The following is a 13,110-nucleotide window of genomic DNA, read 5'->3' as shown; positions in this document are numbered from 1 at the left end:
CAGAACTGGAGACGGGTGCTGGCCTGCCATGGAGACCGGTCCCCAGGAGCAGAGCCTCCCCAGGACTTGTTGGCTCAGGGTCACTCACAGAAGGTTCATGACGGCCCGTAAGCCCCCTGGGCTGTCTGCAAAATTGTGTTTGTGTGTATTTTCTTGGAGACGGTTATAGCTCCCATCAAGGGTACCAGATTTATCCATGGCCCCAAAATGGGTTTAGAAATATCTTCTTGGGAGCTTCCTAAATGGAGAGGTCTTCTATCAGTCTGTCCCTCAGGATTGGATCTCCAGCTTTGGGAATATGGGGGAGCCATGGAGATGAACGTTGTTCCTGGTATACTGTGGTGTTGGGTCAGACTCTCTCTCTCTGGGTCTCTGTCTTCTCTGTCTATTTGGTCAAAAGAAAAAAGTCTCATCAACCTCCTGCTGTCCACAGTGACTGTGGGAACAGGCTTTCTAAATTAGTCTACTGTGTGCAGGGCCTCCCACTGGATGCTGGAAGATACGAGAAAATAGGAAGTGCCCTGCATTGGTTGTATTGCTGTTGTTTGAGCAGCGAAAGCTCCAAATATGACATGACAGGAACTCTCTTCGGGTGACATTACACAGCTTGGAGCACTATTCCGGGCCATCTCTTTGGCCCATGCAGCTCTAACTACTCACCATGAAAATAGCTTTATCATTTTTTTACCTGATTATAAATGAATGCATGGAGAAATCACTCAGAAGGGAATTAAAACCTCCCCAAATCTTAACATTTTGGCTTGTCTCCTTTCTCCTTTGTTTGCTATGCAAATAACAATAGAGGATTTCCAGGAAGTGGTCGGGTTTTTTGTTTCTTTTTTCAAGAATAGGACTATACATCTTTTTTTTTTAATTTAATTTATTTATTCATGAGAGACAGAGAGAGAGAGAGGCAGAGAGAGGGGCAGAGGGAGAAACAGGCTCCATGCTGGAAGCCTGATGTGGGACTCGATCCGGGGTCTCCAGGATCATACCCTGGGCTAAAGGTGGCGCTAAACTGCTGAGCCACTGGGGCTGCCCAGACTATACATATTTAAGTCAGTAATTTGTTAATTTTTTATTTACATAGCATAAATATTGTAAACATCTTTCCATTGTAAATACTGTTGATCAGCATGATTTTAAATGTCTGCCTAGTATTTAATCAAATGGATTTATCAAAAGGTATTTACCAATCCGTCCTTGTTGGATATTTAGAATGTTTCCACTTTTGTCTGTCATAAACAGTACTGCAGTAAATGTCCTTATATAAACATATGCACTTACCCAGTGATGTCCTTAAGATGGATTTGTAAAATCAGGATTCCTGGGTTAAAAGATTTGTGTTACATTTTGTGTGTGTGTGTGTGTGTGTGTGTGTGTGTGTGTTTAACAGTAGATGAAGGGATAAGATACATCATCAATACGACTTTTGATGGGTGGCTAACTGGCACTTCTGTCAAAAGGTTGTGCAAGGTGAAGAGCCTTGGCGAGAAGGAAAATGCAGTCACTTAAAGGTGCCTTGGTGGGTTTGCTCTCTGCAACTGTGAGTCTGGAAGAACCAGGCCAACCAGGCTTAGATTTTCTGCTCAGTGCAGGCAGAGGCAGGGCCGAATCTGTAATCTCTTCTGGAACTGCTAATTAACACACAGTCCCTTTAGTGAAGAGACCACCTCTGTCCATAAAGAGGCCATGGGGCCGGCAGCTGCGAGGTGATGCTTGGCTCTCCCCTCAGAACCCCATTCTCACTTAACTGGACCCCATGCCAGACAGCTGGGTAGGGGCGTCTTTCTGCCCACCGCTCCTCAAGAGATTGAGGGCAGGCAGGAGGCTGCAGGGCTGTGATGCTTTCCACCAGGCAGCCCAGGATATCACTGAGCACTGCCTAGTGGCCTCTCAGCCTGTGTTGTCTTAATTCAAGTTGTCATTCATAGACCAGTAGAAAGCTAAAATCAATAAGGGGTGAAAATGGACTTTAAAGACAAACTAAAGTCACAGAAGAGGGACGAAAACAGGATCTGTTGGCTCAATGAGTTACCTTTTCCCTTCCTGCTTATATAGCTGGGTCCGTGGCCTGTGTTTTTGTTTTTGTTTTTTTAAAGGAGTTGGGGCAGAAAACGAGTGCATTTCCTCTTTTAAAATACACAGGGTGTCCAGGGGCGCCTGGGGGGCTCAGTCGGTTTGGCATCTGACTCTTGATTTTGGGTCAGGTCATGATCTCAGGGTTGTGAGATTGAGTCCCACATCAGGCTCTGTCTTCAGCATGGAGTCTGCTTGAGGTTCTTTCTCAACATCTCCCTCTACCCCTCTCCTTCTCCCTACACACACACACACACACACACACACACACACACACTTTCTCTCTCTCTCTCTCTCTCTCTCTCTCTCTCTCAAGTAATAATAATAATAATAATAATAATAATAATAAATCCTTAAAATATACAGGGTATATCTGTTGGACAAGACCTCAGGGGCAGGGAGACCATTATTTGAAGGGACCACAGAGTACGATGATGATGATGGTATTTGGGATGGGTCTATATTTTACCCTGGTAAATTAATTGCTGTGTTACTTTCTGCTGGTAGATGTACTTCTCTGGGCCATGTCTTATCAATCAAAATGAATCAGATAAGGTACAATGATTTTCAGCCTGATGAGAGAACACAGCAGATGTGCTCTGGGTTTGAAGGGTGGGCATCAGGGTTGATATTGAAGTCAGGGGACTTAAGGCTCTGATCCCTTGGTCTTGATAGGAGCTCTGGAAAAGATTTCATCAGAAGGTAGAATTTCAGAGCAGAGGCAAAAGTTTGGCAAGAATCAGTGAAGGAGAGGGTTTCTGAATTTCTTTCTTTCCACTTCTGAGGGATTACAGACATCTGTTGCATGCCTACAGGTCATTGCTGGAAATCCAGCTTGAACTTGCTCCACCTTCTTCTGGAGAGCAGGGCAGGATCAGCAGGAGTAGAGTCGGTACCAGGCCTAGGTGGGCCATGGACTCTGGTTCTGGCTATTCCTGGAAACATGGAAGGACTCCTCTGTCACAAAAGGGGTGTCTCAACCTGGTCATTCTCTGTCTCCATGTGCCATGGGTCTGGTTGTCAGACATGAAACAGGAGGTGGCACTTGTCAGACCAGGAATAATTTTAAAGCAAGAGACAACAAAGACTTGGCAACATAGGCTTAGTGGGGATGCAACTCCATTACCCAATGTGTGGCAAAGTGAGGTAATAATTTCTTGTGCATCTTTTGGAAGAACCAGACTTTTGTAGATTGCCACCAAAAGGGTAGCCAGGTGGAGGAGGAAGGAAGAGGCCCAGCCACTATACCCCACTTCCAGCCATTTGTAGGTCCCAGAGCCATTTTCAAGCAGGTCCCCTAGAGCCCCCTTCCAGTGCAGGTGTCACAGCTCATAGTTAGAAATTCTGGGGTCTCTGAGGGGCACACAGATTTGCCCAACACGAATATAGAAAACCATTTAGTGTTAAAAAAGAAAAAGAAATCACTGGCAAGATGGTTTCAGAAATAGAAATATGAGGTTATCTGTATTTAGAACATTCGAAATGAGCCAACATGTTGGGAAGACTTTCTAAGAAATGCAGCTCTGCAAACTTGACTTGCAGCTTGAGAGCTGGTTTTGACGTGGGGCTGGTTTTATGAGGCAAGAATTTACTTACACTATTTGTGGGAACCGAGCCCGGGCGTTCGGAATGGAGTGGAAGGTCTGCCTGGCTAGGCGGGGCTGGAGCTGCGGTGACCTTCGTGCTGCACAGCTGGCGTCCAGAGGGTCTGGGGCTGCCCTGTGTGCTTGGCTGTGGAGGCGGGAGGACCAAGCAGGCGGAGGAAAAGACTCAGCGCACACGCCCGGGCCGGCGAGCCCAGCAGCCTGGTGCACCCCGTGAGCCAGACGCGGCGGTGGCCCTGCTTTTCCTTGAGCTCTTCCTGCACGTCAGCTTGATTAGGTCTTGTGCAAAGGGGCACCCGTTGCACACCCATCATAATGCTTCCAGCATTAATTGAGTATTTACACTTACCATATGCGTTCAAAGCCCCTTCCCAATGGATTCAAGTACTAATGGATCTAATCCTCTCATCAACTCCGTTATTACCCCATTTCACAGATGAGGGAATTTGAGGCTCCAAGAGTTCTAAGTGGCAGAGCCTGGATCTGACCCTGACTTTGGAGTCTGGGTGTGACGCCACGAGACTCTATTGTCTTTGAAAGCACACAGCCCTACATCTGAAGGGAGAGAAATGGCTTGATCTTGGCCACCACCAGCCCCTTTTTCTGTGAGGTCCTTGAGGAACCAGGGCTCCTCTGTTCAGAGCTGAGCTCCCCCCGCAGCAGACCCCAATTCAGTGTTCTGCCAACGGGCATTGGGCTGCAGGACACACTCCTTTGCTCGGGATGCAAGCAGGGCAAAGGGGAGGAAAGTTCTGGGCGGCTGAGTTACCTGCTGCAGGCTTTCCCAGGTGGTGACAGCTAAGGGTGCAGAGAGAGGCACCTGCCCCTCTGGGGAGAGCATCTTCCTGGGCTCTTGTGAGCCTCTGAACCTTCCCAGGACCCGGGCCCCGGGCCGTGTCCAGCTGAGTGAGGGGATGGAGAGAAAGACAGGGAGGACCTGACCTGTGCCCTCCTCCTTCCCAAGGCCAAGGGCTTCGCTGTGTGCACACGGCGGCGGGGAAACACCCGGCTACCCCTCCGCATCCTACCCCCACGGCCAAGTTCACCCTCCAGCTCCAGGATGGCATTGCCTACCGCCGCGAACACGTTGGGAAGGTGCAGAGTCTTTGTGGCGTAATTCTTAATTTTTTAGAGTTGTGGAGTCCTATTCATTTCATGTGACAGTCTCTTCCTTCCCCCTACCGTGACGGAATGTTCCGTGGCGTATGTTATGATCTTTAATTAAAGGGAACTTAATTTGCTTTTGAGGCATCCTTTGTTCACGGGAGACACCCTAGGGTGTTTTAAAACCAGGTTTGGAAGCATTGTCACTGAAGCCCGGAGTCGCAGGCGGATTCTCTGCTCCGGATGGACGCCAGTCGCCTGGGTGTCGGGGGTGGGGTGGGGTGGGGATGGGTTGGGGGGGTGGCTGTCCCCGTCTGGGCCCCCTCGGAACTTCTCCAGACCCTCCCCGCCGGCCTCGGGGTTGGCCTGCCCACCTTCCAGAGCACACAGACCCCGCAGGCCCCGGGAATGGACCGTGGGCCAAAATGCTGTTCGAGAAGGGGGACGGGCCATTTAGATGACAAATGGGCTTCAGGACACCGTCAGAAAGTCCGGGTGGGGGAGACCATTAAGAGTCACGTGGAGGCAGCCGCATCTGTGATGCCGGAGCCCGGCCGGTGGGTCCCCACTGCTGTGTTTACTGCTCCTTAATGCCGTATTGTTTACTCACAATTAAACCCTTTACCATTAATTTAACTTTCAGATGCTGAAATTGGTCACACAGCCTCGAGTCTCAAGGCCCGGACAGATGTGTTCTATACACTTGTTTAAACACGGCGCTCATTAGGAGGTAATGCATGTATAGCAAGTTGATTACACCACAAAGCAGGCCGCTTTATCATGGGGGCCTCTCAGGAGGCGGCGGGAGGGGCCGTCAGCTGCCGCTGTCACTCCCCCCAGCCCCGATCCTGAGTGACGGCCGGGCCCGCCACCTCCTCGCAGGCCTGCTCGGAAGTACACAGCTTCCCGTCAGAGAGCCGCCGAGCTGCCTGGGAGGAGGTATTAATTGTTGTCAGCCTCCATTTCACACCCCAGATAACAAACGAGAGCCACCCTGGCAGTGTTTAAGGAAGATAAACAAGTTGCCTGAGCCCCGGCAATTAAACACGCTTGCATATTTAACTGAGATGTTTCCTGTAAAAAAAAAAAAAAAAAAAAAGGAAAGAAAGAAAGAATGAACAAAAAAAAAAAAAAAAAAAAAAAAGCAGCGCCACCCCTAGCGGTGTGGGGCTCAGAACGGGCCTCCATCCTGCGACCTGGAGGCTGCGCATCCCGAGGCGCGTGTAGTGTCTCTCGGGAAACTGAGCCTCCGCATCTTGAGCCGGACGCGCCTCGGAGTCGGGTGCCAGGGGGAAGGGCTGGAAGCTCTTCCATGTCCCACATCCTGGGAGAAAGGGTCAGGGGCCGGGTTCTGGAGCTGGACTGCGTGGGCATAAGTTCCGGATCCGCTTTTACAGGCCGTGTGACTCCGGGCACGTGGCTTCTTTGAACCTCGGTTTTCCCATCTGTGAAACAGGCACATGCTAATGACCCGCAGGTCGTGGTGTTTCCCGACCAGGAGATCCGGCTGAAGACGGTGCCCGGGCCCTCATCCCTGGTAAAGGGATCGCAGGTGAGAACGTGCAGATGCTCAGTAGCCAAGTTAGTGCCCTTTCCTTCCACCTTTTAATAGATAACACTGTTTAGCAGGAGATGGTGAGAAGCGAGACTTATAGGTTATCCCTCAGCTGAGTAAGGTGACGGTCATGTCTGATCGTGATGCTCCTTCCCTCCACGGTCCAGAGAGCGTGGGATGGCATGAACTCAAGATGGAAGCTCTTGGTGGGTCTTTGGCCTCAGGGCAGATTTAACCGGCCCAGGAATTAGGTAGATCTGCACCTTCCAGATATTTCCAGACATTTCTGCCCCAACCTCTTTGGGAGCTGACCTGCCAAACAACCTAGTTTTCTTCTCTGGTCCTTCTCCTCCTCCTGCTCCTCATCTCCCCTCCCCCTGTCTCCCTCCCCCTTCCCAGCCTCCCCCCCCACCTCTCCCCTTCCTTCCTTAACTTGGTTCTGCAGTGAAGAGGGGCATCCGCCAGCCCCTACGGCCTGAAGCACCTCTACTCCTACCCTCATCCCCCCAGACATCCCAGCCATCACTTGGGTTCTTAGAGCGCTGGTGTTTTTCCTTTGGAGCATCTGTCAGAATATTTATTATTTGAGAAATGATCTGCTTAATTTCCATCTTCCAGTGAAGACGGGGTCTGGGTCTATGCTGTCCACCCTTAACTCCAACACCTAGGACTCTCCGCCCTGGCTCGGGCTCGCAGATGCCGAAAAGCCTGAGTTGTACTACAGTGACCTGCTGGGATGAGTCAGACCATTTTTCTTGGGGATCTGGAGAGACGGAAAGTCCTCATGGTTTCTCATGGCCTCCTTTGTCTTTTCTTTCTAGGGCTCCATGAGGCTCACCCCACTCCTTTCTGTCAGTTTCACTGTTAGGGACGGAGAGGTTGGGGTTCCAGTGGACTTCCATCCGCTAGGTGCTTCCGGGGCCCCTCCAGGGACCGGGGAGCCCTGGCTTTTCCCTTCAGTCTTGCTGACACCACCGACTGCTCAAGAACCCGCAATGATTTGTCCTTGGACAATGCAAAAAGGATGTGGCTCTGCCTCGTGGGTGCATTTTAGGGAGGCGGGACCTTCATTATTTGTCTCCACAGCTGCTTCCTCTGGGCTTTGTGGTTGCCTGTGTGTCGCCTTCTCATCCGATCGCATTACCCTTAATAAGCATCGCCCTGGCAGGAGAGGGGTGCCGAATTCGGTATCCTGAGAGCATGTGTGTGTAATGTGCCGGGCAAGTGATCCTAATGATGCATTCAGCACACCACTCCCCCAAGAGCCGGCTTCCAGTTTGTCCAAATCCATTTATATTCCCGCTCAGACCTTTGGGATCAAAATTCCTGACCCTTATGCGAAAAGCAAAAACACCTTTCGAAAGGAAAAAAAAAAAGAAAAAAACAGAGGAGGGAGGTGAAATTTCCTGAGCTTTCATTTCCCTTCATGGTTGAACTTGGATGACTCAAGTCATTTGCAGTCAATCTATTTAGCTGACTTGTCCTGCCGACTGCCAGGAGGTCAACATTTCTGGATTTGCCCCTCCAGGGCCAGCATGTGGTCCCAGCTGGTTGTGCTGTGGTGGGAACGAGGCTTGGGGGGCGGTGTTATCTGCAAGCTATGTTGGGGGCTCTCCGTGCTCTGTGAAGATGATACTTCTAGGGGAAGTGCTTTTGTTTGCTGTTTGTTTGGGTAGGGTGGGATTAGCTCCGATTACATATTAATAACCTGGAGCAGGATCGAGTAATTAGATGTTATCTTCCAGATGTTTAAAAGAAACCTTTAGTATTTTAAGCTGCTTGGAGATCTCTAGGCACGTTATTAAAATGGATGGAATTTAAAATGGGCGTTGGTGGTGTCCCTTTCTGTGGATTCTCTTGCTGGCGTAAGACCCGGGAGCCCTGGGTACCCATGAAAGGACCCCAAGCATTTATTGTGGTGGCCCCTGTTTGGGAACAATTGGGGCAGCCACCCATTCAATGGGTGGTAGAGGGAATGTCGCGGCACTTCTGCCCCCTGTCAATCGGCCAGAGCGGCTCATTGATTTCTTTGAACCACTTGAGTGAATCTCTCAGAAGTTCCCCTTCTCTGAGTCCCACACAATTGCCTGTTCTCTCTTTATTAGGCGCTTTGAGGGACAGCCTGGTCTACACCTGCCTTTGAAGGGGCCCCCACCACGGTTTTAATGACCTCCATCCGTCAAAGGAAAAGTTCAGAGTTCATTCTTTTGTCCAAGTCCCAGCAACGGAGGAGTCGAGGGTGCTGGCTGGTCCGGCCTCCTTAAATCACCCGCCCGAAAACTTTCCCTGTGACCCCGCTCATGTCAAAACAGCGAGCTGGCCACTCTGGCCATTGTCATCGGAATAAGGGCTAAGTGATGCTGCTCGGTCATTACGTGTGCCCTGATTGGCAATCAGGGTACAATAGGAGGTCATTAAAGGCCATAAAACTGCCAAATCTCTGAAAAGGGGATTTTGAATGGAGCCAGAGGGCTCTGGGAGCCTGCCAGGGCAGCGCTGGGCGGACAGGGGGTTCGAGCCGGTCGGGGAGGGGAAAAGTCAGCGCCGTGTGGATTAAGAAGTTTCTCCCCTGTGACACCAGAAAACACTGATCTCCTGACGTCATCTTCCCAGAATGCTCATTCCTGCGTCCTCTAAAGAGATTCGCTTGGAGAGACAACCCAAATAGCGCTTCGTGAAAAGAAGCCCGGAGGGGATAAGTCTTTATATATATATAAGGAGGTAGAGGTTACTTCTAAGTATATAAAAGGTCATTGCTGTTAAGCACCAGTGGGTAAAAGGGCGTCACTTATACGGTGATGGGTGGTAGCTGGACACACGGTGGCCATCGCTCTGTAACGTAGGCACACATTAAATTATAAAGCTGTCCATCTGAAACTACCTAATATAAAATAGTCAATATACACACAGGCATACCCAGAAACTCTCTGTAAGGCGCTCCCTTGTACCGGGGCCTTGACTGGGCTCTCTGCAGGTGTTCACTTGGAGAAGCCCCACACCACCCCGTGGAGGCAGGTTAACGTGATCAGAGCTCTACAAGGGCTTCCTTGGGAAGCTTCCCAGTGTGGCAGGTCTTAGAAGGGAACCAGGAAAAAAGGAGCGTCCTCCTTTAAGATGATGGCAGTCTTAAGAGTTTGACTTATTGAGGCCCCTCCTATGTGCCAGGCGTTGGTGGCATCTCACTGAATTCTTATATCAAAACCGTGGAGTTGATACTATGATCATTCCCATTTTATAAGAATCAACAATCCAGAAACAGAAATGCCAAGAAGGGTGCTGTGGATGGTGTCATTGCCTCCGTCAGGATGGCCACCCCACTGAGGTGAGGCTCCTCAGCCACAAGGGGACTCTTCTCCAGCGTTGCCAGCTCCCTCTGCCTCTGCGCTCAATCACTGCATCAGAGGCGGTGCAGGAATTCTGGATTAGGCCTCTGCAGGTGTGGGGCCTAGACTCTGTCTTGTTGGGCAGCTTGGGCAAATCACGTCACTCTCTGGGCCTCTGCTGGAACATGGTTGGGTGAGGTGAGGCCTGGGCTGGCTCCGATCCTCTCAGACTAGGCCCTTCTCCACCTGGGGATAAAGTCGGGAGATGCATGTGGGCCACTTTTTAGATCATCTGTTTTATTCCGAGCAAAGTAGTTAAAAACATGATTTTTTCTGTTTTCTCAGAGACAGACATAATCTGCAGTAGAATGTGAACCCCTCGTGAACTTTTTAGATTAAAAAGGAGCTTTCATAGATGTTTGGAGCTTGCCCTCCATGCCTTTGGACTCTGTTCTCTCTCCCCACTTCTATCCCCAATGTCTATCAGGGCTACCTGCTTCCTCTCCTTGCCTATAGGGGAGCTTAGAAGAAGAGTGTGGAATCCACTAGATCACCTGGCAGGGGGACAGCTTGAAGCTCTTTTGAGATAATCCTCTTGGTCTGCAAGATGGAGTCCTCAAGCCCTCAGAGGGGAAGCTACTGAGGTTGAAGATGAGGGATTGTACTGGAAGTTGTAAAGGCCAGTGTGAACGTGGGTGTATGAACCCACATTGAGATGACTGGGGGTCCCCAAGGCTGCAGTTCCAAGATCCAGTGAGTGCCAGGAGCTTGGAGACACAGGAGGAAGGACACCCTGGTGGATGCCAGCCCTGCACAGGGCTCGCTCGAAACTTGGGACGGATGACAGCTGCTCTGCCCTCTGTGCCCTTGCCTGGAAGAGGGGCGTAATCCCAGCACCCCAGGTCCAGGGTGGGGAAGGTTCAAGGAGGGAATCGATGCAAGGCACCTGGAACGGGAATGTGTGTCGTAAAGTCTCCATAAATACCAGGTGTCTTTAGCGTTATCGTTATTTGTGTGACTAAAACCATTCCCACAAGGAGGCGGACAACTTACCTGGGGTCCCTGTGAGCTCTGCCATCTGGCTCAGAAAGAAGAAAGAGACAAGAGGAGAAAGGAGGTGGAAGAGGGTGAGACGGAGAGAGAGACAGAGGAAAATAACGTGTCTGTCGTCTTTCCCTTTTCATGGTTCTCCTGGGGAATGAGTTGTTTCTTCTTTATTTGCAGGTTTGAAGCCCCTGGGAGGCTGTGTCCCTTTCTCTCCCTCTGCTTTGGGTGGTTATTTAGATTCTCTTTGTCCACCTATTTCCCTTGGAATGTGGCTTCCTGCCCCTGAATCTCTGAGAATCTCTCTCCCTCCATTGTTCTTGGTTGGGGAGTGGGAGGTTCACCTGGATCTCCTGAAAGCAACCTTTCCTCCCCCTTATTGGAAGGAGTGGGGCCTCCAAGGAAGGGAGAGGCATTTGGGGGTGAAGCCATTCCCTGGTGACTTGAAGTCCCTCCTACCATACCTTCCTCTCCCACCCTCCATCTGAAACACACATTCCTCCCACATTACACGTGTCCCAAGAAACTTCTAGAATATGAAGGAATTGCCTAAACACCCTTTCTCACTCTGGTCTCTTAGGCCAGACCTGCCCATGTGATGGAGATTCCCCGAGATGCTCTCCTTCCCTCGGGGAATTTCCCAGAGCACATTTGTCATCCTCTGTGAGACAAGCAGGATTTCCTGCACTCTAGCCCAAGTTGTGAATGCCCAGAATATGACACCCTTTAAAATGTCATCAATCTCAAATTGTATTCTCTAGAACAAATGGTAGTGGGACCAGGTATGGGAGTTTGCTGACGTTTGCACCATCCCAATGACCGCCTCTGGGAAAGGACCCAGCGACTCTCTCCCTAGATCACCTGCAAATGGCCTATGGTTGGCTGTGTATTCCTAGCCCTTTCAGACGTCCAGATTCTAGCCTGGCCTGGCCACTCTGTCACCTTGTGACCTTGGGCCATTCTCTTCCCGTGGCCGAGCCCTGGTTTGTTCACCTAATAAAGAGGAAGTTTAACTCGATCTTACTCCCTGAGGTCTCCTGGAGCCCTAGCATTCATTTTATTTTATTTTATTTTATTTTATTTTATTTTATTTTATTTTATTTTATTTTATTTTATTTTATTTTATTTTATTTATTTATTTATTTATTTATTTATTTATTTATTTATGTAAAAATGATTTTTTTTTGGAGTTCAATTTGCCAACATATAGCATAACACCCAGTGCTCATCCCATCGAGTGCCCCTCTCAGTGCCCATCACCCAGTCACCCCCACACCCTGCCCACCTCCCTTTTTACCACCCCTTGTTCTTTTCCCAGAGTTCGGAGTCTCTCACGTTCTGTCTCTCTTTCTGATATTTCCCACTCATTTTTTCTCCTTTCCCCTTTATTCCCTTTCACTATTTTTTATATTCCCCAAATGAATGAGACCATATAATGTTTGTCCTTCTCCGATTGACTTATTTCACTCAGCATAATACCCTCCAGTTCCATCCACGTCAAAGCAAATGGTGGGTATTTTAAATATTTAAATAAATCCTGTATTCAACATATTAATACAGTTAATCCTGTATTAACTTGGCACCTACCCTGCGGTGGCAGGCCTCATGGGCACTGGAAATTCAGCAGTGAGTAAGGGGTAATGTCATTTCCACTCTCATGGAGCTAAGGAAACCTGAGAGGCTGGAAAGGTTGTGGGGGACAAGGAGGAGGTAGGGGGAGGGAAGGAGGACCAGCAGGGAGAGTATAGGAAGGAGCACGATTTCAGATCAGTCATAAGATGGACTTGCCCATAGGAGAGCCAGAGGGGCCGAGGTCCTCATCTTGGGAAGTGTTTGAGGGCGTCAGAATGACCAACTGCCAGACTCATGTAAGCAGTGCCCTCCATGGGAGGCCATGTGAGAGCTGGCCGCGTGGTGTGTGTGTGTGTGGGGGGGGGGGCTTGGGAGAGCTGCTTCAGGCACAAGGGAAAGCATGTGCATCACCTGGAAGGGGAAAGCTCCACTCTGCGAGGCCTGCCCCATGCTGTCAGGTTCTATCCAAGAGGGATAGGGATCCACGGATGAGTTTCAAGTGGGCCAGTGAAGTGCTCGGGGTCTTAGAAAAGTTATGTCTCTGAAGAGAGGCGATTGGGTGGGAGAGAGACAGCCTGGAGCAGGAAGGCCAGACTTTTGGTGGCTGCCAGTGTAGTACGGGGGACACATGTTGGTCTGTGAGCCAAGGGGGGGTTTGGGCAGGTGGAAGGAAGTGACAGGTACTAGATATCAGAGCAGGTGGGCTCCAGGGGCCTGGGTGACTGACCAATTAGCCAACCTGTCTAAGGGGACAGGGGTCAAGATGACACCTGGCACCCCAAGTCCACACCGGCATGTAGGTGTGAACTAATTCTGTTTTGGAACCATG

Source organism: Canis lupus, chromosome 2 (assembly GCF_011100685.1).
Source record: "Canis lupus familiaris isolate Mischka breed German Shepherd chromosome 2, alternate assembly UU_Cfam_GSD_1.0, whole genome shotgun sequence".
NCBI classification, from domain to species: Eukaryota; Metazoa; Chordata; class Mammalia; order Carnivora; family Canidae; genus Canis; species Canis lupus.
The sequence above is the reverse complement of the archived record's forward strand: the minus strand, read 5'-3'. Positions refer to the sequence as shown.